At 41.1% G+C, this 14,481-nt stretch overlaps 1 pseudogene across 1 annotated transcript; it reads right to left on the bottom strand.

Annotated features, from left to right (window-relative positions):
* Positions 1-10,307: 10,307 nt before the first annotated feature.
* LOC145612053 (uncharacterized) lies at positions 10,308-12,717 on the bottom strand (annotated as a pseudogene). Its single transcript, XR_014106520.1, has 3 exons — positions 12,544-12,717; positions 11,239-11,923; positions 10,308-11,026 (listed from the first exon to the last, which is right to left on the bottom strand). The product of XR_014106520.1 is annotated as an uncharacterized LOC145612053 (transcript).
* Positions 12,718-14,481: the final 1,764 nt, after the last annotated feature.

Raw genomic sequence — 14,481 nt, 5'->3', positions numbered from 1 at the left:
TTTTCAAGTTCAACTTCAAAAACTAATCTTAGTGCATAATTGTTGTTTCAATACTTCAATTTACTCTAGAGATTAGAGAGTATGACTAGTATAGAGCAGAGTAAACAAAATCATATACATACTTGCTCTTATGAAAGTTTAGTACTCAATCATTCATCATGAAAATTGTATCAAGACACTTTATTAACATAAGACAAACAATTTCATGAGTTAGAATGTAAACAAAAGACTCCTAAACTCTAAATTAAGGAGTCTTTATTTAAAATTATTCTCCATTGTTGCACACATTGGAATTTCTCAAGGAGGATAACATCTACTTTCTCGAGATTCAAAACAGTGACAAAATTTGAACTTAAAAGAAAGAATTCAAATGTAGCAAGAATAGACGGAAAATTTGAACAACATTTCATTTTTCCCTTACTTGTTCTAATGAATGACCAATATTACTAGAATTAGCAAATAAGTAAACTTTCTCTCTCTAAAACACATTCTAACTTAAGCTTCGGGGGGGGGGGGTTCCTTAAGCCACCCCCGAGGGCATTTTACGTGTGCTACCTTGCGCAAGTAGTCAACCGGACCCAGCTCGTGCTAGCTGAACCCTTAGATCCATACCTGGAACAATTGGCGCTAGAAGGAGGGGAAGGATCATCTAACCTGAGGTTCACCAGCTGAGCGAGGGACTAGTTGACAGACCGCAATGGCCGGAGAGGAAGCTACGCAAACATCGATCTCTAAGATTAGTGACGCTAACCAAACACCACAAAAAATAACATTAATAACCCTCGATCCAAAAGGATTAACCGAAAAACCCAAATCCAGCATTTCCCAGAAATCTAACCCCGTCGGATCGACGTCTACTGCAACCAAAGCGACAGGAAAACCATGCACGAACAATGAACCCATCATTTCAGCACTAGTAACTCAGAAATCACAGCCCGTCAATATGCCAGCCATCCTGCAGAATCTCTCTAAGTGCAGTAAGAGCAACTAGAAACTATGACGGCAGTCCTCACTAACTTCGCCAAAGGAACAAGCACCTCACGAGTAGCCACAGCTACAAAATCGACCATAAAAAATGCGAAACCCATGACTCACACCTCGGAGCAGGCAGAGTTGGTCGAGCTGAGGAAGAAGGTGATGGAGTTAGAGGCCAAAAACCTGAATCCAGAGTGGAGTGTGGATGAGGCAACCCTTTGGTTCGAGTTACCCGTAACAGGTTACCAACCTCTGAGTGGAGACCAAGCCTAGACAGGGAGAAACGAGCGCAAATTTAGGTTATTCCGGATGATTCCCCATTTTGTAGGGAGATTCAGGAGGAACTGATGGAGAAGATAAAGATGCTTAGCTGTAAGTACAATGGGACCACGACGCCTAAGAACCACGTTTCGGCGTTTGAGAATCACATGGTACTGTACACCATGACAAACTCAGTATGGTGTAACGCATTCCCGCTAACCTTAGAGGGGCTGGCAGCAGAGTGGTACGGAGCCATCTCAAAAGGGTTCATGTACTCCTATAATCAGCTAAAGAGAATATTCATGGAGCACTTCGTCACCCTGGTGGATCGTACAAAAATGACCAACGAGCTGATGTCGCTAGTGTAGGGAAAAGAAGAGCCCTTGAGAGAGTTCATCACCAGATTCAATAAGGAAGCTACAACCATCCCGAACATGAGCAAGGAGGTAGCGCTGCTAGCAATGCAAAGCGAACTGCTGCCGGGCTTACCCTTAAGAGAATATATGGGGCGAAAGAGTCTCAAAACACTAGCTGAGGCGCTGGCGAAAGCGCATGAATTCATAAAAGTAGATGAGACATATAAGGCAATGCTGAGCCAAAAAGCACCAAGTGACCCAGTAAAGCGAGCCGAAGTCGCATGGGTAGAGAACACAACAAAGGTAGATCAGCCTAGGCGGGCCGAACAAGGTTGTAGGTACGCAGACGCGGTCCTGGTAAGAAGGTCAAACCAGAAGCGAGGAGGTAGACCGGGAAGGTTTGACCATTACACCCCGTTCAATCATTTGAGGTCTCATATTTTAAGCGTGAACAAAACTGATGACAAGTGGTAGAGACCACCCAGAATGGCAAATAGAAATCATGACCTAAGAAAATGGTGTGATTTCTGTTTTGGGTGTATTTTTCCCTTGATAGAGTCACTGCTCGAAGACTTGTTGCGCGTGGCCTGTACCTGCAAAACAACAGAGACTTGAATAAAAGTAGGAAAAAAGTGCGGAAATTTAGGTGAGATCTTCTCGGATTTTGAGATCAGGTGTTTCTCTAATTTAAGAGAAAGTAGGGTATGCTGTAATAAATTGTAGGTATCCCCAAAATGGGGGAAATCTCCCTATTTATAGGGTTGTCAGGGAATGTGCCCTTGATTAGGTCATTCTGACCTAATCTTTCTAGGCTGCGCCGAATTACGACTTTCTAAGGATTTGGGCCCTTGAAGGCCGCCTTTTTCACCCAAGCTCTAGGAGTGACACGTGTCAAATGGATATTAGACCAATTTGGACCAATAAGAGTATGACACATGTCACGATATGATTTGTCCACGTGGCATGTGTAAAATTACCCAAAACATTTGCCCCTCACAAATGTGACGTGGCGTGCCATGTGGCATTTGTGACCCATGTCACTCAGCCACCAAAGATAGTAAATAAAAGGTTTTTATTTTTTTTTTGTTGTTTTTACTATGAAAGTTTAACCTTTTACATTCAGGGGAAAGTGATAAAATTTCCCCCGTTTGTACCCCTTTATAAATACATAATTTACCTTTCTCATTTTAACGTTTCCAAAATCTTCTAGAGAGAGAGTTTGATTTCCGTCTGTGTGTACACTAACTTTGCTCCTTTTCCGCCTTCCCCAGCCGGTTTACAACCACCTGTGCCCCACCCAAGTAAGGTCAGCTTCAGCAACATCTTAGTAGGTCATCACCGCTTGCCCCCCCTTTCAGACACAAAAGTAAGGCACCGTCTCTACCCCCTTCAGGGCATTTACATTTGTTTCATTTCATTCATAAATGAACTTATCACCAACACACACGGCACGACCTAGGTCAGTAGTCAACCGGTCACCTGCTACGCCTGAAACTAGGACAGGGAGTGTCGGCTCTGGGTGGATGGAGTAATTTTGTACTCCTCAATTGTCCATCTATGTGTTTGTGCAAGACACTATGGCTATAACTAAACATACAACCACCAAACGGTGTCAAAGAGACGGTACATTGGAAGTGCCGTATAGTGAAATAACCTCGGTTGAGGGGTTAGAGAGGAATGAAGAGTTAGGGGAATATTCCCCGTCTGGGATTCCCAGGCTCCAAGTGACACAATTTTGTATGAAGTTAAGGGTAGAGACGATGAGGAAGCCGTCTCCTAGATGGAACTTGATGAGGATGGCCCCGAAGATAGAGACGTGGAAGAGTCAACATCAGGCTCGGGGTCAGCCGGGGAAGAGGGAGACGAGGAGAGCTCCGCCTCAGGGTCTAGCTCTAAGGATGATAGTGATGCCCTTCTTTCCCCGCTCGAGGAAAGCGAGGCTGAAGAGAGGAAAACATGGGAATCAAAGGATGATCCTTTTAACATCCATATCTCCTCCAAAGACTGGGAAATCATGCTAAAGGGGATTGAGAGATTTGTACGGAAGCGACCACTAGGAGATGGATATACTATCCAGGTACCGCCTGATCTAGGCACCATCTCTTGGAAGGATAACAAGGAGAATGCCAATGCCTACTTTGGCTATAATGAGGCAGCATTCCTGACTGGCCTCTGGTTCCTGCTTCACAACGCTTTGAAGGCCATACACAGGGGATATGGCCTAGGCGTCTGGAAGCTCACCCCAAACTTATGGGCTAATATTTTGGGGTATGTCGCCACCTGCGAGATGTAAAATTTGAACCCTGGCTGGGAGGCATTTGCACACATGCACTATCTCAGCAGCAATCCAGGCAGTTGGAGAGCGTGGTACACCTTGACCACCCTTCCCCAATATCAAATTACAATGGACAAAGTGTCCAAATGTGATGGTTGGAAGAACCATTTCTATCTGTTGTCATCCCCAACTCATCGAGGGAACTAGGAGTTACGCTGGTAAAATAAAAACACGACCTCCTAGGTCGCAAATGTGCCCTTCCCTAGATCCTAGGGGATGACTATGACACAATCATGGAAACCAAGTTCTTTGAGCTCCATCCGGAGACACTCTCAACGCGGGATATGATAAAGGTCCCTAATAACTGGATTCCCATGTGCGCATGGTTTAGAGATGAGGCATACTTGTATGCCTGTGGGCTAAGCACGATGTTTCCAAAGCGTTTGTTTGATACACATTCGGTGAAATGCCGCTTGTACTATTGCTCTTAGCCAATTATGATTTTGTATTAAGCGTTTGTTTATTATTTCTTGTAGAAAAAGATTTAAAAATGGACGGAGATGAGAAGACTCCTAAGTGGTCCTCTGCCCAAATCCGGAGGGACCTTACGGAGGCTAGAGCCGCCAAGCTGAAGGCTGAGGTAAAGAACCGTCTAGTCCCTTGATCTTATTTTCAAACAGTCATTGCCGGTTGTATACTTGACACATCTTAAATTTCAGGGTGGAGAGGCTCCTAGGTCTTTCATGAAGAACCTATTTGACCGGGGACGAGATGACGCCGTCTCCACCCCAATCAAGCCTGCTGTTTGTAGGCGTCGCTCGAAGTGCGCCTACGTTAAAAGCATGTGTGAATATGCTTGGCACTCATAGGAAGTGGGAATTGACATTACGATTAGGGACAAATAAAGTAGGGAGCCGCCAACAAGTGTTTAAGGAACTTTTAAACCGTTCACGGATCATAAAAAGGCAACCACGATAAGGGACAACGAAGGCAACAACGATTGACCCGTGAAGGTTACACCCCATTCATAATCCATGAGATTACTAACTCCATATGGTTCAGAACCACGAAAGGAGGATCGGGGATGATGGTACGAAGTGAGTCATGGAGTCACATTCGCCCGTATTGGCCTCTACTCAATTCTTATATTGAAAAGCATTCCTGTGATCTCAAAGGCATACAAACAATAATTCAATTCGCTCCAAACTATTATTTAACTAAATTGGTTTAAAATTAATGCACACATAATTCTAAAATATTGTTGATCACTTCAATTAATAATAAGATTAAAAGGGATCCTAAACCGATTGTCCAAATTATCTTATTAGTCGTGATTTTCAATTATATATTCCCTTTAAACATGCAATATGGTGATCAAAATAAATAAAATAGAATAAACATTAATATTAAAACCAATTTAATCACAATTCCAACAACATAAAATCGTTATAAAAATAATAATAACAAAAGGAACATGATCCTTACTTTGAATATGTTTGTTTGCAACTACAAAATAATAAACGAGTTAGTAACTTCAAGGAAATAATAAAACAATAACTAAATTAATTTAGATGAAATAAGGTTGATTTTGGGGCCAAACCCTCAAACGATTCTACCTTTCACGCCTTGGCTTAAGGACAGAACCTCGAGTAAAATATGGACTCCTTTGAGTGCTTGAAGAAGGAATTTTGAAGTAAAAAGGGTAGGCTAGTGTTTAGGTTAATAGCATAGAAGAGAGAAAATAAAAATAATAAAATTCTGGTTGCCCGTACATCAGAAATGAGGGGGTATTTATAAGGAAATGTGCTGAGGTAGCACACGGAACCCTAAAATGATAAAAACCCTAAAAAAGTACCCCGTGACACGGTTAGACTGTACCGTGACACGGTTAGACAGTACCGTCAGACGATACATATTCCCGTGACACGGTACAGTTTTGGAGTGACGCGGGAAATTTTTAGCAAACGGAACGGAAAACGCGTTAAGGGTTTACGCGGAAAGGACACGGAACTTCCCGTGTCACGGCAGACCTCCCGTGTCACGGGAAGTCCCCCCGTCAGATGGGAAGGGTTCCCGTGACATGGTCAGGCTGTACCGTGACACGGTCAGTTCCAGTCCATTTTTCCGTCTAAATTCATTTTTAACCCTAATTTCTTTCGGCTTTTTAAGTGCCGATTGATAATTTCGGGCTTTTTTCTGACTTTTATTATTCGGGCTAAAATAAGAAAATAATGAAATAAAAATAAATAAATTATTTGGGCCAAAAATAAATAATAAAATAATAAAATAAAAAGGTTTGGGCTTAAAATTAATTAACAAGCTTGGGCTAAAATTAAAACTATGCTTTTACCAAATACCAAGACTAATCCATGGACCTTTCAAAAATATGAATTTAATAAAATACGATTTTTTAAGCACTCTCGGGATTAAATACTAAACCCGACCAACAGTGGCGGTGAAAGGTTATTTATCATCAGGTTTTGTTTTGGGGAGACAATTTTAGGTGTCTACACTATTTCTGCTTAGGCAGCTTCAAATAAGATGGGCCTACAAGGCTATTATGGGAGAAACCGCATCTGCATCCGCATCGGGGTGAGGAATGTTACTCTTGGAGGCTTTGGAGTGGGCTTTGACATGGTCCCATCCGGCCTCACTGCGCCTGTGGGTAGTGCAAACCCTACAGGCTCTAAAGTTAAATATAATCCCTTCGAATCTCCGCCTGAGCTGGGATGGCCTTTGCAAGTGAAATCTCACTCTCAACAAACTTCTTCGTCTGCCAGCCGACATTAAGCTGGTGTCGCCTATATAGCTCACTCACACCCTTTTACATATGGTGCAAATCAATCCCCCCGATGGCCGGATGTGCAAGAACATTCCAGGTTCATGCTGGCGGTTGTCCTCAAGAAGGAGAAGGATGCCATCCCAGACATCGAGACGTTCAATGTTGATCGGAGCACTACACTCCTATCTGAGGTATAACTGGTTCCATTTTCTAGAAACAAGTATCATATATCCCGCATGATTGACATCGTTTGTGCCTACAGGCTATGCTAAAGGTAAATAAACTCAAGCGGCTCTACGCCCGGAAGAGAGAGGAGTTAAAGAGAGCCACTAGATTGGCCAGGGATTCTCAAGATGTAGCTGAGTATCAATGTGTAATTAATGAACTTGAAACTAAAGCCGAATTGATGATACAGGCGTATCAGATCAGGGGTCTTAAAAAAGCTCTAAATGTGGCAAAAAAGAAGGCCAATACGGCTGAGACCAATCTTAAGAAGGCGCAGGATGACCTCAAGGCCTTCCAGGGTGCCTCCCCGGAGAATGCAGATCTCAAGGCGGAGGTTGAGCAACTGAAGAAGGACTTTAAAGCAACAATTAAGGCAGAGCAAGACCGCTTGATTGCTTAAAATAAAGAGGACTCCGACACCCGGATGAAGATCGCCTAAAATGCTCTCTACCCAAACAAGGTGTATGGCATGTGGGCTCTGGCTTTCCAATACGCTGAAGACGTTGTGTATAGGAGAGAAAAAGGAGAGCTAGAGCCCAAGTCCTTTGAAGCCTGGGCACATACAGAGCTAGAGGAGCCTGCCAAGGAGCTCCCCCGAGAAGGAGAAGCAACTGATATCCAATCTGATGGGGAGAATCCTAAGAATGAAGACTAGGAGGCCTAACATAATAAAGAGGACCAGGCGGCCCAAACTCAGCCTTGACTTGCAGCGGCAGTATGCCAATTTTAAGCTTTTTCCAGCCCGCGTGCCGAGTATTTTTGTGTTCTTACCAAATAAGGAGTCGGGTAACAATTTTACTTTCTTTTCTCCTGGATGTATATCCGGTTAACATTATTATCCGGTTCTAACCGGTTTTAAAATGATATTTACAGACTGAGTCGACTTGATGAATCTGTTATTTTATTTGTATCAATTTTTGCATTTAAATTTGCCTAAATTTTTGCAAAGCAGACTGCTGCCGGGCTTACCCTTCAGAGCATATATGGGGCGGAAGAGTCTCAAAACACTGGTTGAGGCGCTGGGGAAAGCGCGGGAATTCATAAAAGCATATAAGACAAATAGGGTAATGCTGAGCCGAAAAGCACCAAGTGACCCAGTAAAGCGAGCTAAAGTTGCATGGGTAGAGAACACAACAAAGGTAGATCAGCCTAGGCGGACTGAACAAGGTTGTAGGTACGCAGACAGAGCGGTCCTGGTAAGAAGGTCAAACCAGAAGCGAGGAGGTAGACCGGGAAGGTTTGACCATTACACCCCGTTCAATCATTTGAGGTCTCATATTTTAAGCGTGAACAAAACTGATGACAAGTGGTAGAGACCACCCAGAATGGCAAATAGAATTCATGACCCAAGAAAATGGTGTGACTTCTGTTTTGGGTGTATTTTTTCCTTGATAGAGTCACTGCTCGAAGACTGGTTGCGCGTTGCCTGTACCTGCAAAACAACAGAGACTCCAGGTGGTTGGAGCTCCGCCTCCGACAGTCAAGTTAGTACTTGAATAAAAGTAGGAAAAAAGTGCGGAAATTTAGGTGAGATCTTCTTGAATTTTGAGATCAGGTGTTTCTCTAATTTAAGAGAAAGTAGGGTATGCTGTAATAAATTGTAGGTATCCCCAAAATGGGGGAAATCTCCCTATTTATAAGGTTGTCAGGGAATGTGCCGTTGATTAGGTCATTCTGACCTAATCTTTCTAGGCTGCACCGAATTACGGCTTTCTAAGGATTTGGGTCCTTGAAGGCCGCCTTTTTCACCCAAGCTCTAGGAGTGACACGTGTCAAATGGATATTAGACCAATTTGGACCAATAAGAGTATGACACGTGGCACGACATGATTTGCCCACGTGTCATGTGTAAAATTACCCAAAACATTTAACCCTCACAAATGTGACGTGGCGTGCCATGTGGCATTTGTGACCCATGTCACTCAGCCACCAAAGATAGTAATTAAAAGGTTTTTATTTTTTTTGTAGTTTTTACTATGAAAGTTTAACCTTTTACATTCCGGGGAAAGTGATAAAATTTCCCCCGTTTTTACCCCTTTATAAATACATAATTTACCTTTCTCATTTTAACGTTTCCAAAATCTTCTAGAGAGAGAGTTTGATTTCCGTCTGTGTGTATACACTAACTTTGCTCCTTTTCCGCCTTCCCTAGCCGGTTTACAACCGCCTGTGCCCCACCCAAGTAAGGTCAGCTTCAGCAACATCTTAGTCGGTCATCACCGCTTGCCCCCCCTTTCAGACACAAAAGTAAGGCACCGTCTCTACCCCCTTCAGGGCATTTACATTTGTTTCATTTCATTCATAAATGGACTTATCACCAACACACACGGCATGACCTAGGTCAGTAGTCAGCCGGTCACCTGTTACGCCTGAAACTAGGACTGGGAGTGTCGGCTCTGGGTGGATGGAGTAATTTTGTACTCCTCAATTGTCCATCTATGTGTTTGTGCAAGACACGATGGCTATAACTAAACATACAACCACCAAACGGTGTCAAAGAGACGGTACATTGGAAGTGCCGTATAGTGAAATAACCTCGGTTGAGGGGTTAGACACTACTACAAAAAAGGCCTTAGAGAACTGTTAGAATAGACTTTATAGATCGCTTTAGGGGCGTTCTTCTGCTAAGCGATGTATAAAGTATAGAGAACGGGTCGTTTAGGCGTTTTATATAATAACAAATAAAGAACGGTTGTGACTTAGTCACAAGCGTTCTCTTTTCCCTTCTTAAATTTGTACACCAAGGAAGGAATAAAGAACGGTTTAGGCCACTTAACCGTTCTATATTGCATTACAATAGAGAACGGTTAAGTTAGATAACAGTTCTTTAATGTTTTTTATTTTATTTTATTTATTTATTTATTTTTTTACAAAATATGGCCATAATTATTCGAATTACCCTTTTATGTATTTTATACTTCGTATTGTATTAATCCTGTATTTTAATAATCTGTATTATTTTTGTATTTCATTTTAGACGTGTATTTGTTGTATTCCTGTTTTGTATCTTGTACATTTATCCTGTAAGAAAATCCATGATCCTGTATACGTGCAATATAAATTTCTGTATAATAAAATTAACAAAAATATTTCCAGGTATATATGACGAAAGCCATCAAAATATACTTCATATATATATAATTTAAAACATCCAACCACAATTAAATTGAATCATTCATACAAAATTTGTACTATACAAACAAATACGTGAGTTAAATATCAAAATACCTTTCTAGTTAAATGTTACTTTACAAAAAAATTATGCTTAGATATACCAATACCGTACCATATTGATCTACAATTCACATAAATCATCGTCGTCGTCATTTGGTTGATGGTATCCAATAACATATAAAATCCACCTTTCCCTAAGCTCGTCGATCATTTAATGAGAAAATGTAGGAAGAACTTGCTTAAAATACTACAAAACAATGAAAAATACATACATATTAGTTAATAATATACAATAAATTCATCTAAATAAATATAAATAAGTATTTTTTTTTATCTAAGTTCATAAGAACAATAGTACTATACCAAAAAGGCTACTCGTATTGCAAAAATTGCAAAAATAATAATCAATTTGCTAAATGAAATGCTAAATGCCTGTATCAACTACCTATAGCAAAAGATATGATGGCCAAGGCAAAAGAATTGACAAAATTGTTGACTAGTTGGGTAGAAAGCGAATTAAATTTACTTGTAGTCTATGCTCCTCGAACCACTGAATTAAAACAAGCAGTAGTGGAAGCTGAATCAAAGCTTCTGGGACTGCAATTTCTTCCTCTCTGGGCAGTTTGGCCTATGCCTTTTACACTTCCCCATGACTCCCGGTAAAAGCCTTCGTTCTGTTCGTGGTGCTTAAAACCATCTATCTGTGGAGCAGCTTCAAGACTACCATCTCTACTAGGCATACTTCCTGAATAAGATGACTTAGGAATGAATAGAGGACGACCTTCCTTCTTTTCTTCTCCAGAATTTCGGACTAAGGAATTCCGTACTAGGACAACAAGTGCTTCCTGCTGAGTCATTGTTGGCAATTCTTCCGCTTTGCACAGCTAAATCATGTGAGATCTCATCCAATGCTCTCTCGAGGCCAGATACTCTATTGTCCAAAGAGTCAATCCCACTTTGAGAATTACCCATAAATCTCTAAATATTGCAAAGCAAAAGGTTTATGTCAGTTATATCAATCTTCAAATTAAAAATGAAGAAACTACAATGATCTTTTTGCACTACTCTCACAGTACTCATATAATTATAGTTGTCTGTAATTCGGGTGTAAATCAACACAAAAAGAGGCAAGAATACAAAATAGCCAAATTCTTATTACCAACGGAATACAAAAAGAGTATGCAACCAACCTGGATGAGAACCATCATATCAGATTGTTGTCTCTATCTGAAGTTGTTTTCTGATCAAAGACAGGTCCTTAGAGTCTGCATTGCTTTCACCAAATTCTTCATTTCCTCCTCCATCAAAGTCCAACCTCCAAGGCACATCTTCCTCGGATAAATGAACAACACGAGACCCAGGTTTGAAAGCATTAACCTTTGGCACCTTTTCCACCTTTCCTTCAAAGGACTTCTTTACAAAGTTGCTGCTCACATCTGATCCAACTGTCTCAGATGAAGCCGCAAGAGCAGCTTATTCAACCTTCCAATTTGACAATTTCTTAGGCTCAGCATTTTGGTACAAACTCGACTTCTTATCGTTGGCCTTCAAAGAAGACCTATCCTTGGACACGGTCCTTTTGGACTGAGGCACCGAGCAGCTTCAAAGGCAACATCAGGGGAACTTTTAGAGACCGAAGAATAATCAGTGACAGTCGAGTCATCGGACAAGGATGATCTGCTTTTTGACATAGTTTCCTTCCTTTGCGGCGTCTCAAGTCCTATACTCTCTTGAGTGCTTGGAGACATGGAAGGTGAAATAGTGGCAACTGGACCATCAGACAAAGATGACCTACACTTTGCCATTGCTTTATTTGATTTAGGAGTTTCAGTGCCAGCATATAATATGAACATCTCCTATCTGTTGTACCACTTTCTACTCCATTGACAACATCAATAAATAAAAAATTAATTAGTTAAAATATCCCCATCATTAATTATCTCAATCTCCAAGATAAACAAAATTGATTGCTGAACAATAGTTCATGCTTCAATTTCAGTTCCACATCTCCTTTATTTTTTTTTTTAACAAAAGAATTTTTTTTCTTCATAATTAGTCATACGACAATCGAATCAAAAATGAATTGCAAACAAGCTTCATGGCATTCAAAAAAGGTAATTACACAGCTCAATCAAAAATTTTTTGCATGATATTTGAGATTTAGGGTTCTAAATTGAACTTAGGTAAGATTAATTTGGCTAATATTATTTTGATTACTATTGAAATAAATTTAAATTCGACAAAATTAATGGTAATTTGATTGAACTTACAACAATTCAACTGAAATATTTGCATACAAAAATCGATTGAATTTAACCCTAAAACTAGAACTTTGAAGTTTGTTTTCAATCATCTAAAATTCAAATTGCAAATTAATTTAATAGATGAAAACTATGAATTTAATTATGTTTCCTTCATAATTCGAATGATTCATGCGGTTTGATAGACAAATAATCAAAATTCAATTACTCTATAACAAGAAGATTCGAACCTACCTTAGCGGAGTGCGGGTGGTGCGGTGCTCAGAAGTTGTGCGTGAGTGGTTCGGTGGTGCGGCGATGGAGCGGTGGTGGAGCGGTGGTATGGCGAACAGTCATCGTATGGAGGTTGAAGGTTATACTATATGGAGGTTTCACGCAGCAATAAACACATGCAATACTTAATTTGGGTGAAAATGAAAGTGAAATTAAGCGTGTGCTTCAATATTCCTTTTAGCCGCCTTTAATTAATTTTGGCAAATTATTACTCTATATATTTTTTCCTCCTAATAATTAAAAAAAATAATTAATTAAATACAATACAAAACGGTTGTTAAGATGACCGTTCTATATAATCTATAATAATTAATTATTTTTTAAAATTATTTTAGTAAAAAGAAATAGAGAACGGTTAACTATGCTAACCGTTCCATATGTATTTACATACAGAACGCCTCTTATATCAATACGTTCTATATTCTTCTAGAGAACGCCTATCTTTGGTAACCGTTCTATACTTTGCGATCTCTAATCTAGTTTTTGGTGTAGTGAGAGAGGAATGAAGAGTTAGGGGAATATTCCCCGTCTGGGATTCCCAGGCTCCAAGTGACACAATTTTGTATGAAGTTGAGGGTAGAGACGATGAGGAAGCCATCTCCTAGATGAAACTTGATGAGGATGGCCCCGAAGATAGAGATGTGGAAGAGTCAACATCAGGCTCGGGGTCAGGCGGGGAAGAAGGAGACGAGGAGAGCTCCGCCTCAGGGTCTAGCTCTGAGGATGATAGTGATGCCCTTCTTTCCCAGCTCGAGGATAGCGAGGCTGAAGAGAGGAAAACATGGGAATCAAAGGATGATCCTTTTAACATCCATATCTCCTCCAAAGACTGGCAAATCATGCTAAAGGGGATTGAGAGATTTGTACGGAAGCGGCCATTAGGAGATGGATATACTATCCAGGTACCGCCTGATCTAGGCACCATCTCTTGGAAGGATAACAAGGAGAATGCCAATGCCTACTTTGGCTGTTATGAGGCAGCATTCCTGACTGGCCTCTGGTTCCTGCTTCACAACGCTTTGAAGGCCATACACAGGGGATATGGCCTAGGCGTCTGGAAGCTCACCCCAAACTCATGGGCTAATATTTTGGGGTATGTCGCCACCTGCGAGATGTAAAATTTGAACTCTGGCTGGGAGGCATTTGCACACATGCACTATCTCAGCAGCAATCCAGGCAGTTGGAGAGCGTGGTACACCTTGACCACCCTTCCCCAATATCAAATTACAATGGACAAAGTGTCCAAATGTGACGGTTGGAAGAACCATTTCTATTTGTTGTCATCCCCAACTCATCGAGGGAACTACGAGTTACGCTGGTAAAATAAAAACACGACCTCCTAGGTCGCAAATGTGCCCTTCCCCGGATCCTAGGGGATGACTATGACTCAATCATGGAAACCAAGTTCTTTGAGCTCCATCCGAAGACACTCTCAATGCGGGATATAATAAAGGTCCCTAATAACTGGATTCCCATGTGCGCATGGTTTAGAGATGAGGCATACTTGTATGCCTGTGGGCTAAGCACGATGTTTCCAAAGCGTATGTTTGATACACATCCGGTGAAATGCCGCTTGTACTATTGCTCTTAGCCAATTATGATTTTGTATTAAGCGTTTGTTTATTATTTCTTGAAGAAAAAGATTTAAAAATGGACGGAGATGAGAAGACTCCTAAGTGGTCCTCTGCCCAAATCCGGAGGGACCTTACGGAGGCTTGAGCCGCCAAGCTGAAGGCTGAGGTAAAGAACCGTCTAGCCCCTTGATCTTATTTTCAAACAGTCATTGCCGGTTGTATACTCGACACATCTTTAATTGCAGGGTGAAGAGGCTCCTAGGTCTTTCATGAAGAACCTATTTAACCGGGGACGAGATGACGCCGTCTCCACCCCAATCAAGCC

This window comes from Chenopodium album, chromosome 3 (assembly GCF_948465745.1).
Source record: "Chenopodium album chromosome 3, dcCheAlbu1.1, whole genome shotgun sequence".
Classification (NCBI taxonomy): domain Eukaryota; kingdom Viridiplantae; phylum Streptophyta; class Magnoliopsida; order Caryophyllales; family Amaranthaceae; genus Chenopodium; species Chenopodium album.
The sequence above is the reverse complement of the archived record's forward strand: the minus strand, read 5'-3'. Positions and strand labels throughout refer to the sequence as shown.